This window comes from Hesperophylax consimilis, chromosome 14 (genome assembly GCF_061612785.1).
Source record: "Hesperophylax consimilis isolate HC1 chromosome 14, BYU_Hcon_1.0, whole genome shotgun sequence".
Lineage (NCBI taxonomy): Eukaryota > Metazoa > Arthropoda > Insecta > Trichoptera > Limnephilidae > Hesperophylax > Hesperophylax consimilis.
Window position 1 is genome coordinate 5652936 of NC_142849.1, and position 16322 is coordinate 5669257.

Genomic DNA, 16322 nt, shown 5'->3' on the forward strand with positions numbered 1-16322 from the left:
CATGTAAACAAATAATGCATTTAACATTTTATTGAGGTTTCTGATTATTTTGTTCCAGGACTTTATTGGACTGGCGCCTTCTGCATAATCCTAAACGCTGAAGCGCCGATGCGTGCGTTTGAATAAAGTCATCATTTTAAATCCTGTATTGCATAACTCGTGTTTCACTGATTGGAATGGCAAAAGTTTTTTTACTGATTGATTAACCATTATGTTATCCCATTTAACAAACTAATTAGAATCGAATAAGTTGTTGTTTAAAGTTTTTTGGTGGAACAGGTAGCACGATTTTTTTCATTAATTTGTTTGTGATTTATTACTTTTAGAACGATATCCTAAGTAGTAGGAACGTAGGTAAGTGTTTTCGAGGTTTAAATTTTTAAAATAATACGGATATGGTAGGTAACCATATCCACTACTAGATAACTAACCTATCACATTTTGGAGTTAAACAAATGTAATAATAAAATATTACAAATTATCACAACTGTTGTGAACAGGGTATTTAAAGTGTAGTTTACAAAGATGGTCCAAATCTACCCCACCTGGGGATATTTTTTGTTTAAAAAATAATTAAGTAATAATGACCTTAAGGGTTTTATTGTCTTGTTTTTTTTTTTGAAAATGATGATATTTTTTCGAAATTTAGTAACTAGTGTAATTTTTTCTGAAATAATTATAAATAGGTAGGTATATTAAATGTGTTTTTTTTAAGAACAGTTGAGTGGTTTCGCTTGCAGTCTGTATTTTGTGTCAGTATATTTTCTATTTCGGATCTCCCTATGTGTTATATATAGCTTTTTATTTGAGATTTAAATGTAATAATATTTTTTGTCTAACTAACTAACTAACTAACCATCACGCCGTTTCCCCGCAGGGGTAGGCAGAGAGGACGGACCGCCAAACAACTCGGTCTTGGCACACACTCCTTGCCTCATTCCCATTCATACATCGTCTCATACATACTCTTCTATTGTTCTGACTCTTGACATGGCCCGACTCAAGTATCTGATTCACTTGGTCGTGCCATGTCTTCCTCGGGCGTCCCCGACTTCTGCTGTCAGTTAAAATTTTAATGTTTGTTTATTTAAGTTGAACAGAGCGGTATGTACCATACCTCTGTCAGCCATATAAAAGCGTACCTACATCTAAATAAATTATATGATATTAAAAATATTATTTGAAAATAAAATAATATAAAAATCAAATGCAACAAAATCAAATAAACTAAAACAAAATATATTTAGCACTTAATGAGAGTGGCATTTTGCAGTAGAGTTTAATACCAAAGTAAAGGAAGCTTTTTTACCCAAATATTGTTGTTCGTAGTTGCTTGTTGTAGGTACATATTTTTCACCTTGAGATCTAGTGTTTCTAATATATCTGCCTAGGTAATACTGGTCACTTGTATGGTTTTAGTTTTTCTCATTTACATGCCTACCTTACCTAAATATTTAATACAAAAAGCATTGTCGCCAAAAAAAGTTAGAATAAACCTAATTTAATTTGATTTCGAGTAAACTGATGATAGGTAGATAACCAAGAACCTATTTTTTTTTAACTTTTGTGTGATAATTCGAACCTTGGTGATTTTTTAAGGCCCCACAAATCCTGTTTTCATTTTTGAATTGGATTTTGTTCCGAACGAAGTTAAAATATTTTTATTTTTTTAACAAGCAAATTTCTTTAATGAAAATAAACAAGTCTAATCATGATTGATTTTTCTGTGTAGTAGAAATTTTAAATGAATTACAATTTATCATTATGTTTTATCTTCATTTGCTAACATTGTTAGCGCCCCTTGGTGTGGCTGTTGATTCGAATGATATCTACCAATAATAAATTAATCAAGTCATTGACGAAATTAAGGTCATGCTGGTCTCAATTGAAAACTGCGTTATTGACCGTTCAACCAAGTAGCTTCGAAGACTTTGTTTAGAGAGTTTTTATTTTATTGTTAATGAAGACAGAAGGGAAGTTTATTAACCTACCTACCTTACTCGTGTTTTAAGGTTGTTATTTGCGATCATTGACAAAAAAAATACTGCTCAACCAATCTGTTTCAATGCCTAGGTACGTATTAATTTATCTACCCGGAAAGTATATTATAAATCAAATACTTCGGTTTCTACTTTAATAATAATATAATCTTTTTTATTTTTGACTACAGAAATAAAATTTGTGTTTTTAAAAACATCTGCATAAAAATCGATTACACGAAAAATTATTCATCAGTCAAGCACCCAAATGTTATGTAGGTAGGTACCTACTTACAATTGTTAAAATACAGTTGGGAATAAATAGAGACTTGGTAAAAATTTACATAGGTACATATAAAACCCTTGAAATGTTTTTTTACAAAAACGACGCTATCCTTACACACAAATATTATTAAAAATAGTTTCAATGCTAGGTTGGCTACCTGTTACTAGGTAAGTTACTAGGTAGGTACTAATATAGTGACCTAACCAACAAAAATAAAAAAATGACCTTAGTAGGTATTACCTAAAATTTTAAATATTCCATGATACCTAGGTGGGAACTAACTGATCTTTAATTTCATTTAATTTGAGTTTTTAAATTACAATCTTATGGTTACATAGTTAGATACACACGTTTATAAAAAATAACCTAATTTTATGTATTTGACCATTTAAAACCAATTTCGTTAACATCCGAAAGAAATTATTTTTAGTTATGGATAGGTTTTTAGATAAATTATATTTTATAGTTTATAATACTATGTCATTAAAATGGTTTAAAATATGGCGCCGCGCGCCGTGTCATTTTTTAAACCTAAAATGGCACAACCGAAATTATAATAAGTTTCTATTACATGTTAGGATCTGTGATTTTTTTGTAAATCAAGTAGGTCAGTAGGATCTACCTACTTGTGTATTTAGGCAGCCATTTAGCTAGAAAACCGGATAAGTAATTTTATTAGTGTTATTTTCAATTTTTTTGAGAGCTTTTAATTTATCTAAAAAAATTATTAAAAAATATATATATTTTATTAACATTTAAACCTGCTATTCTAATTATGTCGTTTGTCAGCACCTATTGACAACATTTTATGTATTGTACCTACTTACATTATTTTCGTATATGTAGGTACCTACCTAAGTATAATAACGATGATGACGGATCAACAATTGATCAATGTGTTAAGTTAACAGAATAACATGAATGTAAATATATAAATAGCAGTTTTAGCATTATATAGTAAACAGTTACAAATGAACAGTCACATCAATATTTTCACAGATATAGGTAGGTACATGAAGTATTACAGAATTATAAGACGTAATGTGAATTCCAATTGGCAATACAAGGGCTTAAGTAGGCCATCATTATAAATCATCTGTATCTAATAGCCATTTTCTTAGATTATATTTGAGTTTCGAAATAAAATTATTATATTTAAAAAAATGGCACGGTCATATTGGTAAAGTACCTGTTTTTAAAGAAACAAAATTACTTAGGTACCTACCTAACTTTATCATGTTTTAAAATGACAAGCATGGGTAGGAAGCAGACAAAATATTGTCGTTCTGAAAAATGATAATAAATGTAGGAATATATATAGGTATAGGTACCTACCCACTATTAAACTTTGCCTGCGAAACTTTATTTGTTCGTACGAAGTGACAATATTAATAGAAAGGTACCAACAAGTTGAGAAAGCTCCGTTTTAATCTTAGTAAATATTCACAAAACAGCTTTAAATAATATTTACAGAAATTTAATCAAAAATAGACTGCTACCAAAATGAGAAAAGTAAATAGATCACAAAAACAAAATTAGGAACACACTCCAACACAAGATGTAAAAATAACACAAAAATGAAACACGCCAACATCCCGCAGCTCAGAATGTGAGAAAGGTTAGGCCAAAAATGTTCCGTGAAATGGCGGCCGCTTCCAACCAACCAGCGGGCCTTGCCGACGGCCATAGCGGCGCGCTTATTGGCTCGCCCCGAAATAGACCGGCGGCCATTACAATAATTTATAATCTCTGCTCTCCGAATAACATAAATCAATCTTGAATACATTTTATTTATTTATCTATTCTATTTTAGATGTTGGTTGTTGACGATTTGTTTGCGATTGTTAGTGCGATGTTTGCTCGTTAAAGCTATAAATGTTTAAAAATATATTTAATTTATTTTCTTTTAATTGACATTATTTTGATCTGTAGATACTTAGATACATAATTATTATGTAAGACTTCTAATATTTAGCACATAGGTATGCAGAATTTTTGTGACCCAAGTTTGTATTTTCAAAGGGAGGAAAAAATTACATAATAAGGTACTTACCTTCCTATACACTCACCTGAAAATTAAAAAAACTGAATTAACACAACCTAAGAAGGTAGGTACCTACCAACACATTATGCGCGTTTCACTTTATCCATCTGCGGTAGGTACCTAACTTTCTGTATTCATAATTTACTTGCGAAAAAAAATATTTTTATTCGTATTAGGTAGGTACCCAAAATAGGCGGTTGGTTACAATCCAAAAAGTTAATCAAACTTTTTCCTCATTCAAAAATTAAAAGATATTCATCGAAGTGTTCCTAATATTAAATAAAACAATAGTTGATTTGTATCTACCGACCCCAGTCTTAAACAAACTTATAATTTTTATTTCCGTTTTACTAAACTTCCCCCAAATAATTGCTACTAAAATCTAAAACAACCACCTAAGCATATAGTAATAGGTATAGATACTGGATTTGACTTATAATAGGTTAAATTATTTTGTTTGTACCAAGACCAAATTCAGGCACGTACTTAAGACATAATTATACCTATTCACTTTTGGTGTTGTGAGTTGTGAGACGGTGTATGAATGTGAAAGAAGCTAGAAGTACCTAGTTGTTTGGCGGTTCATTCTCTCTGCCTAACCCTGAGATAAAATAAGTAGGTATCTACCTAGTACCTACCTAACTACCTACAAATTAATGCGGAAATGTCTTATGTTCATGTTTACATTTTTTAATGCCAATTGACACCATTTCATTTTATTTCCTTATTTTAAACATAATTTACCTAAAAACTAAATAAATTAGCGAACTTTGCTAACAAATGAGCTTGTAAAAGCCTCTTTATAACACTGAGTGCCTATTCAATCAAACGAAATCTTACGAATAACACAGTAATTCAGCGTGACAAATTCTTTACTTAATGTGAAGCTATTCATGTAAAAATATAAAATATTAATGAGGACATCCGCTCATCGAGTAGCGAACATTCGTCTGATGTAAATAATATTATTAATATAAGAAAATAATTTGCTTTTTAGTAGCTCTACTGAATTTTGACATCATTTTCTGATATGAGATGAAAATATAATATCTTAGGATTTACATCTAGGTAATAAAAAAACAGTAAGTAAAATCAATAATTTAATTTTTCAATGGCAAATTAGTTAATTTTATTACATACTTAGTATATAACGGAGTACCTACATAAATTTACAAAATATATGTAGCTTAATGGCCTGAAATCTTGTAGAACTAAACAAAAAAGGAAATAATATAATATCTACCCACGTAGGTATCTAAAATAGATGTAGATATAACTACCTACAACTAGGTGCATCAAAAATACGTACATACCTACCAATCATTATTTTAATAATTAATCAGTGAAAAGATAGGTAAAAATAAATTTAGGTATATAGAGCCTTGGAAATCATAAAAAATTGTACTGCGCTCTTAAGTCGATTTTTCACAAATTCGGCGCTATAAAAATTATCCAATTATAACTAAATACTGACTTACCTACTTACGTAGGTAAATATGTTTTTCTTTAGACGTCGGCTGATAAGTAGGTACCTATCAATTTACCTATTGAAGAGAAAAACTTACAAATATTACAGTGTCTACCTAAATTATTTCAGCGGTTGGTTGAACCAACAACCTGAGATTGTTTGGTAAATAAATACATACTGCGATGACAGTAAAAAAACAAACCGACTTAGCGCATTATAAATATTTCTAAATACTTTTTAAAATTATTTAATTAAATGTTGAAATTATTATTATAGGAAGCATAATAATTGGCTAGATTAAGTAATAAACATAAAACTTATTTTTATCATAGTGCTCATCTTACTTTTAAGGCGGATAAAGTTACTAAAAATTACATTATATTTTAGTGGTAATACTATCTTCCTACCAGTTGTATAATTGTTTCATTACAATTTCTGCTTATCTTTAAAATGCAATCTCAACAATCAATGGATAATATCGCAAACCGTAATATCAGCTTTTGGATTCGGGCAATTTCGGATTGATAATATTTTTTCCCCACGGCCGTTCAGCTGGTGTAAGGTTTATATTCCATCAAAGTTCAATGCCCTTACGGACGAAACGGGTATCGGAAAGCACGGGTCGGGAACAAAAGTAGCCCGGGCCGAAAGCTTTTACTCAAAACACATGCTGGGAACTTCACAGAGCTTCGGATGAGCTTTCAAAGGTTTTTGGAGCCGTCTGACATTTAAAATTTAAAACACGCAAACTTACGAAATGATATTTTAGCTTTATAAATATCTTCTAACCGTGGATACCTACTTAAAGTTGAAAATTAACCTAGTCTTCATTCTTGTAAAATTGACTCAAATCATATACCTAAGAAGAATACCCATAAATAGGTACATTTTTTTCATGGCAAATCAAAAAAAATGGTGAATCAACAAGCGCTCTTGAAGTGATTTTGCACAAATTTTGGAATGTACAAATCATACAAATATTTTAATATTAAAGCTTTCAAATGATTCGGTATAGAAAAATGTGTCTCTCCAAGTTTTTACGGGATATATTTCTAATAAAATCAATTTAGTATAACTTGGCAAAGAAATAGGTAAATATTAGATAGTAGATGTAACCTTATAAAAAAATATGTGGGTAGGTACCTACTTGTTTTCGTTTGATCAATCTGTTAGAAATTTATATATGTTTCAAGGTAAAGTCTAGGTTTTTAAAGTTCTATTGAATTGTTATTATGTAAATAGCGCTTTGAAAAATAATTACAATTAAATATTATTCTCTACTAGTAAAATCACATTATTAGTTTGAGGAGATATTTTTTCATTTAGGATGGGTTGTTTCAGAGAATTTGAACAATTCATCAAATTTCAAAGTTGATTTGCAAGTTCTGTGAAAGTTTTATCTATGTTCTGTTATTATTTCAGTTTTGTGAAACAACTGGCTAATAATGAAATAGTAACAGAACTTGAATAGAACCTTCACAGAACTTGAAAATCAATGTTGAAATATGATGAACTGTTCAAATTCTCTGAAACAACCCATCCTAAGTGTCGTATACCTGCTACCTACCTACCTACGTTAAAACTTCAAAAAATATTTATGTGTTTAGAAAACGAATCAAAGATAACAATAATTCGTAGCTTCTACTTGAAAGACCATTGTAAAAAAGTAATTTCCCAGATATAGGCAAAGAAACAACAAGATGAAAACGATCTTTTTTTTATATTGAGTGTTAGGTATATTTTAAATTTCTAAGTGTGGAGGCATGAAAAAATGTGCATGTGAATCGAATAAATTCAAATTAGCGCTCAGTTCTCGCGCGGCCATGTAAGTGAATGATTTAGGGACTTTTGTGACATCCCAGTCCCACGCGTTGCCACACTTGACTGCCTTTTTCATCACTAGTTTTTTTACAGTGGTGAAAATGGGAAAATAATAATATAAAGACAATTAAAATAACAGCGAAACTGTATCTGTTAGGGAATATTATGCATATTTATTATTTATGGCCACATTTTGCATGTTTGGTGAACTTAGTAAAAAGGGAAAGAGCATTTCCGCAACCCCAATCAATTTTATATTTAAAATGTATTCACCTACTTATAACTAAATAACTTACTATCTAAAGCGGTGGGCAGAGAGGATGAACCGCCAAACAACTCGGTCTTGGCACATACTTATAGCTAAAGCTTATCGCATTCAGTACCTATCTAGTCAAATTCAGTGTTATGAAGACGAAAATATGGGAAATATTTTTTTTCTTAGCTCTGTGTCTTCTACGGAACCTACCTACTTGGTTACCAAACTGCATCGAAGCTGATAATACTAATAAAATTTATTACATAAATAGGCTAAACAAACAGTCTGTAATCTTCGCGTAATAGGTAACAGCTTTTCCGATTAGAACTTCGAGGACAACACGACTAAAATAACCCTGCAAGATCATTTCCGAGGAAGTAAATCGACGAAAATTGGTTTTCATATTACTATTGCTACATTTATGCCAAATTCATAAGTCAAGAAGATGACGTCTACTAATATGCTTATCCATAGAATTCACTGGATGACGATCGACGTTTGCCTGTCACCCTGATGGAGGAATTTCCAGAGTGCTGATGCAGCGCGGCGAGATCAACAGAAGGCATTGGAGTTTGGAATCGTCATCAGAAAGGTGGGGTGAGGAATCGTTTGATACTACTTTAGAGGTAAATTTAGATCATGTAATTCAGTTAATAATAAATACACCCAACGTAATCGACTTGTCATTTCCTCTCGCGCCTCTGAAGGGCTGACGATCACGTCATAATGTCTGGCTGCCAAGCCAGGCGAATAAATGATGTCAGCACGATTCTTCATCAAAGTAGTAAACAAAGCTCTTTCATGAGTTCTACATTTCTATCGTAAGCTGTAAGTAAGTTATAAAATAACAAAAATAGTAGAATACATTATCACCTATTACAAATACACCAGCATTGTATTTTTTGGTTGTTTAAAATTAAAACAAATCTTCAGTAAAATCTAGCACTGCCCCAATGACGCTGAAATGCAAATCGTCCAGCTTCTTTGTACCGGACCGGATCAAGTGGGCGGTCTGCAATCTAGTTTCTAATAACCCTCTCCGTGGCACACGTGGTACATGACCCTGAAGCGGTGACCCGACGTCTCCGTCTCCAATGACCCGCCGCTCAGTAATCCCCGGCAATCAGAAGGAGTGACGGTATCGCGGCACGTCAGGATTAAGCTTCTGAAGCGACTATAAAGGATTTGTTTTGGGTAGGCTTAATTTACTACGCCTGACTTCTGCGCTCCGCGTATTGGAAGAATTTCAACAATTTTTTTTAAAAGAATTATCACTGTCTTCATTATACTGAAAATGCTATTTTTATTAAAATTATCTTACGACTGATTTATCATAAATTCAAGGTGGGTACTATTTCTTATTTATTGTTTTTGTGTTTAATTTGTAGAACTTCATTATTTTTTTTAATGTAAATAAATTTAATAATAATAGGTATACTATTAAATTTGATTTACATAAAATTTTGAACAATCTTTAAAAATATTGGTATATTCCTTTACCAAAATATTTCAAAATAACTATCTACCGTTGGAGAAATTTCATTCAATATCACCATTCCTCTTATCGTGCTATGTTGTGCTAGAACATCTGTTATGCCTTTTAGTATCTTGTAGCTTAAATTAATTAAGGATTCTAAACAAGAAATTAAAAATTAAAAAATGTAACATAAATTAGATAAACACTTATTACAAAAATGGCTTTGGTAGGTAGGTACCTAGGTAAGTACTAACCAACCTTCACCATGGATAAAAAGATGTAATGGAATGTTACGCACCTTTGTATCGGCACATGCCTGTGGAATATCCGATTTTTTCCATTTACAAGAACATGTTTACTTACAATTACCTACATAGGTAGGTACTCCTAACATTTAACTAACCGTTAATCAGCTCTATATATCTAAATGCCCATTATGACACTAATCAAATACTTATAAAGATTAATATAACCTACAGCTGATGTTCAAAAAAAAATTTGTGTTATTTATATTCCAAAGAAATTATTTGCTTTCTTCCCAAGTAAATCAAAAATATTTGACAAAAACCGACAACCACCATTATCATAATTTCCTTTATTCCGCCATTATATTTTATAACCCTATATTTCAAACAGAAAACAATAAAATCCCCTCACTCAATCACGGTCCTAAATAAATACTTTCTAAATCTTTATCAGAATATTTGGAGGCCATTCGGAAAATGCTCGCGGGCGGTATTTTTCAAATCTAAGCAGCAGAAGTTGGTAGTAGGCAATAGCCACTTTCATTATAGGCGACTAATAATAATAGAGACCCGTGGAAAATTCTTTCACAATCTAGCGTTATCTAACGCGGGGTTTTTAACCTTTTCTGTGCGGGTATAGTGTAAAGAAGACATTACACAGAACAATTTGATGATTTTAATTAAGAGGGTGGCTTTTATGAGTTTTAAATTTATCTACCTAAATACAAGGTGCGGTAGAGAAGACGGACGGTTTTAAAAAATCATAAAATAGTTAACTTTTACTCAAAAACAAATTTATTGATGAAATCAGGTTCGCGAGGAAATAGCATTTGAGACAGTCAAGTGTGGAAAATCACATCAGGCATGTGGTGGCCGAAATTTTTGATGCAGTGCTGGAGGCGTTCTTGGAAGTTCGCGTAGACTCTCTCCAACATCGCTCTCTCAACTTGGGCGACTTCCACGCGAATTGCGTCCTTCAATTCGTCCAGAGTTCGGGACTTGTTCTCGTATACTCTAGCCTTGAGGTGTCCCCATGTCCCCATTTTCAGGAGTTCGAACTGTTCGCGGAGCTCCTCTTGGTCTTCTGTTGATCAGTTCACCATGCCTGAAAAGTGATTCAACCCAACAAAGGATGGTGTTTCGAGAGGGAACAGCTCTATTCCGATGAATGTTGAAGTGGCGACGAAACTCACGCTTTAGGACGATGACTGACTCATTATTTCGGACGAAACAATCATAGGCGAAAACGCGGTGTTCCATCGTCCACGGCTCCATGACGACAGCTGGTAAAACAATGCTAGGAACTAACGAGTCAAGCGGCACCCCCCCCCCACCTCTCTCGTAGACGGAGGGGGAGAGTACTACCCATCTCAAAAACGTCCGTCCTCTCTGCCGCACCCTGTATATTTAAGATTCAGATATATTTTGGACACCAGTTATTTGGTGATATATTTAAAGGTAACATGTATTCTTAAAAGACCCATTTAAAATATTTTTATAATAATTTAATTTACAAACCATCATCAATATAAGTTTTTTTAAAGTTTTATTACCATATAATACAATTTTTTATAATTTATTTTTTAGTGGTACAGTTTGGACCTTTTCCACGATCCTATACATCGTACGGCACGACCGAGTTGGGCAATCATTCGATCCAATTTCAGAAAAAAATGCTTATGTGTGCGCGTGTGCATCGTGTGATGTTGAGAAGTGGGTTAATTTCCACATCTATGATTTGCAATCTTTCATGAAAACACAAGTGAAATTAAAATAGGTGTAGATATTAATAAAAAAAAGTTGTTTTCATTTTTTATTAAAGCGTTTAGATAGTCCTTGATTAACCGTTTAAATTTTTTTTAATGATGTTTTGAAGAATATTTTTATAATTAGGTATTTTTGAAATGAAAAAAAAATACCGATTGTGAAACCTGGTGTATCAACATTTTATAATCGATACAGCCGCGTTTATCGGGTTAAAAACGTATTCTTGGTTAGTTTGAATCGAAATTGAATTTCTTGTACCGTTAGAGATTTTCCATCGTAATTCTAAGCACTGAGGCGTGTGTGAAGGACTTAAATAAAGGCCGTTTGCGTGAGCCAAGTCCGGACAAAGTTTTCGGTGAATTTATAGCTTTACTTTCCGCGGCTTGATCGTCTCGTGTTTTCCGAGCTCAAAGACCCACAGTTTTTGAAGTGGGGTCGTAATTTTATCATGAATTTACATAAATTAGTTACAAGCTCCGAGACATTTTCCGAATAGGCTCATTTGTCGTCGGCGAAATTATTATTTTCACTGCGGGCAATTTGATAATTTCAATTTTTAAACGGTCGGCAACCAAACGCGCTGACCAAATTTACATTTTAATTGCTGAAGGTATGAACGTGTTAAATGTTTAACAGAAACCAGCTCTGCTGCTATCGCCTTTAATCTTTAATAACACGTTCACTGAAAACATTTATTAATAGGTGTTGCAGTTAACTTCGGCTTTAATCGGATTAAGACTGAACCTATATATTCCCCAAGTGTTTAATTGGGTTTTACTGTTGCCAAACGCGTTCTTAATTTATCAACCATCTCTTCTAATTATAATTAAAGATGGAAAATTGACTTAACACATATATAGTTATGTATTGCATTATGTAATGTGTTATGTATTGCTATATAAAATGTAACTGAGAAATAATAAATATTATTTTAAAGTTCTGGCGAAAAACGTGGGAAGAAATTAAATGCTCTGAATTCCTTTGGCAAAGCACTGAAATAATGTAAATCATTCGTTTTTGGGTTGAAAATTTGGTAGGTTAGAAATATTTAAGGTGCTTTAATTAAATAATGCGAGTATAACAAATCTTGAAATTTCACATGTATTTTTTGTTAAGTTTTTATAAACCCAGAAAAAAATGTATCATGATATGGTTTTACTGGATAATATAGTTTAATGTGACAAATTAAGTTATTTAGAAAATGATCTTAAATATTTGTGCCTCAACTTTGAAAAATAAAAGAAAAAAAACCTTTCAGCCTTAGGTACTAATAAATCACTTAAGAACCGGTAGGTATATGGTGTTTTATATACACGTTATACAAAGACTGTACAATTTCTATTTCGAATTAATACTAGAAAAAAACGTCTCTAACTGCGTGGTAAAAGACCTTGGTAACATTGCGTATTAACGCATGCGCAGCCTGGCGCATTTTCCCGTGACAGTAAAATGACAGTTTTGGTTTGGTGTTAATGATGTGTGATTTAAATTTTTGTTTTCATAATTTCTATGCTAATGACCAATTCACTATTATATTAGTATAATTATGTATATTTGTGTTGATTTTGTCAGTTTTAATTCATTAATAATATCATGTAGTAAATTTAGTTTCGTGTTATCGTAAAAAATTTTCAAGGTTTTTAATTAAACGTTCAAAATTAAGAAATATATATAGAACATCAAAAATATCTTGGAAAAACTCCAAAATTCTATGAGATTATCAGCAGATAAACCAGCGTTTGTGGCTAGATAAGCAACGTATATATTTCAGTTTCTTTTTTACATTTCAGTAGTATGTTTTTCACGGTCATTTATCAATTGAATAAAAAAAATTGAATTTTTTATAGTGAGGCCGATATTGGCGAACCATCTTTTATTGCATAATTAAAACAGTCGGCTGGTTTAATTTCAAACTTGTCGCCAGCTACATACCTAAGTCATGTTATTGTTAGCGGCCCGATGGCAAAAGTTATACGACATGGTGAATCGCCTTAAATTGTTTTAGGTAGGTACCTATTTCCTATTTCAACTCAAAGATGATTTAATGGTAAAAGGGTGTAACTTAAAAAGAGCACTGCGATCGTTGGTTATATTCACAAAAAGTCATGTTTATCACGAGGTTAATTATTACAAAGCGGTATTTCCTAAATGGGATGGCGCTACATTATATTCCAAAGTAAATTATTATGGCTTTAGCCGTATTTTGCGATCAGATTTGAATAGCCTGTAACTTCTCCTACCATCATCTTTTACATTTCCTCCCCTCATCCTACCTCTATCCTCACAAGATACCCCAATTGAGGATGTCATAATCTCATTGGCTCTTGATGGTTGGGAGCAGTTGGACTCTTGTGCGGTATTCAAATAAAGAAGGGGTTGGGTAGGGATCTGGAGATCAGTGTGTCCAAGAATGACGGACGTATTGAGAGTCCTGCTGGAGAGGCGAAAAGGTCTCCTTCAACAAACTCTCTTTCATCTCTTTTTCGGCCAGACAGTTGGTGGGCAGACGCATCTGCCCCTAAATTCAGGACAAACCTCACCCCCATGAACCCAGGCATCACTGCTAAGTCACCAAACGTAGCAAACAACTTGAGATGAGCAAAGGCAGATAGGTATGTTGATTATTCAATAGTTGGTTCCGGGGCGGCGGTACACATACCGACCTTTCAAATTAAAAAAATCTACATGGAACGTTGTTTTTTGTGTTCTAGAAACAATAGGCATATCAAATATGACATTTTTTGTGTATTTATTCTAAAATCAAAATAAATATTAAAATAAAACTGTTTGTTAGAAAGGCACAGAAAAAGTGTTCAATTAAAAAATTGAACTGAATTGACTGTGAGTCGGACGCCGGCATCCGAGAAATATTTTTGCTTGGTTTTTTTTTTTAAAGTGCTATTTTAACCCTTATCTATAGAGAAACTGTATGAAGAACAAGGTCAAAATCGCTTGCGCTAATATCAGTCTAGAAGATACCTTTTATTTTATTAGTGTAGCCTCTTTGGTAGCTTTCAAATTGACTTCTCTATGAAAAGCCGTTGTCATATTTTTTGTGCATCTTTTTCAACGTTCGCTGGTGCACGGACTGCTACAGTAAAGACTGTATTATACGACGAATTTCCCAAAGAAACGTAAGTAAACATGATTTTATGCATAGTTCATTGAACAAGTCATGTGTTTTTCATAAATATAATTCATTTTTGCAAAAGACAAATACGTAAAATTCCTGTCAAAAACTGGAAGTGTTTTCGCTCTGAAAATTTATTGTGTTTGAATCAAGTTATTTATGTCATATATTACATTATTTGGAATGATTTACATGTTATTGTGTAGAAAAACCATTTGAGAGAATATATAAAAGCTTTTGTTTTGTCAATATTTAGTGTTTATTTTATGAAAAATGAATTACTGGCCGAAAATGTCAAAAAAAACTTGCTTATAAAAAGTTCATTTTTGTTTATCATTATTGACATCGTAATATTATATTATTTGTAGAGATTCATATGTCATTATGTAGGGAAAACTATTGGCATTGTGTTTCAAAATCATTGTTTAGTCAATATTTAGTTAAAATATTATAAAAAAATAAGTTTTGCATCTCAGCAATTGACACCAATACAATCAAGATTTCCAATTTGTTTGAATGTATGTGTTTACGGAATTTTACGAAAGCTTTGAAAAATGACTAGTGTCGCCATCTGTAGTGATATGTGAATATTGCAATCTCCATACAAAAGAAACAACCACTGCAGGGTGTACTAGAAAATGTAAAACTATTGTTTTATTTACGGAAATATTTTTTTTGTTATTTATTGTTTTATGAAAAATCGTAATAAATATCACAAAATTAGATCAGGTGTACAGGATGTGCTAAAAATAATTATAAGATTTTTTTTTATATATGATAAAAAAAAACAGTATGCAATTATAAATATCTTTTTTAAAATTATATAAATACAAGTATATGTCTGATTGCTTCTATCGCTTTGCAGAATGGAGACCACAATACAACATGATGCAGGGGGCAGAACCACCACAGACACCGCATCGATCGCCATGACGGTATGTTTTGTATTAGTAGTAGTTATATTAGGTTGATTGTACGCTTCATCTTTTCCAGAATTGAAAGACATTAGTGTAACAATAAATGTTTACTGTTTCAGGTTTCAAATCGGCCACATAAGAGGAACATAAGAGAACATAACATAAGAGGAACTGAAATAAATACGATGAAAAAAAACTTTTTTTACTAAACATTTTTTTATTGAACCCCACAGCACTTGAATAAAAAAATGTATTTCATGTAATATAAAATTGAAATAAATATGATGAAACATAAATCTCCGACTTTTATTTTTATTGAACCACCCAGTTACTTGAAATTGAAAAAAATGCATTTTATGTTATATAAAATTGAAATAAATATTATGAAAAAAAATATCACTAAAATTTATTTTTATTCTCATTGAATCATGATTCTTTGCACCACTCTGTATTTCGATAAATATCTGTATACAAAAATGGCGGCCATTTTGGATATCGATGTATTGAAGTTGGTCAACTGTCTGAGGTAAATATTGTATATATTAGCATTGTTTTGGATATAAATTCATTATCGAAATAATAGGTGTGAGGTTCCATTAGAAAGGTAATTCTATCTAGTTTATTTTGATGTAATTTTTATAATATTTCGCAATATAATTGTGTCAAAAACCAAGTTAGTAAAGTGACAGCGAAAATTTACATCATAGTGCATAAATATATTTTTAGCATTATTTATTTACAGGTTTCTAGTATAAAAAAATATTATTAGTAACAACAATAGTATGAACTACCAAAAACTCAAAGAATTGCTTTCATAACTTTATACAATACGACACAAAAAAATTCTAAAGTGCACGCTTGGCTTGACATTTTTTTTTGAAAAGCCTAAAATATTTTACATTTTCAAAACAACGTAAATGCCATTATTTCTT

The 16322-nt window shown here is 31.8% G+C and overlaps 1 long non-coding RNA gene across 1 annotated transcript; it reads left to right on the forward strand.

The window, feature by feature from the left end:
* The first annotated feature begins 14386 nt into the window (after window positions 1–14386).
* LOC149417820 (uncharacterized) lies at window positions 14387–15973 on the forward strand. Its single transcript, XR_016303106.1, has 3 exons — window positions 14387–14477; window positions 15339–15408; window positions 15510–15973. It is a non-coding gene; the product is annotated as an uncharacterized LOC149417820 (long non-coding RNA).
* The last annotated feature ends 349 nt before the right edge of the window (window positions 15974–16322 follow it).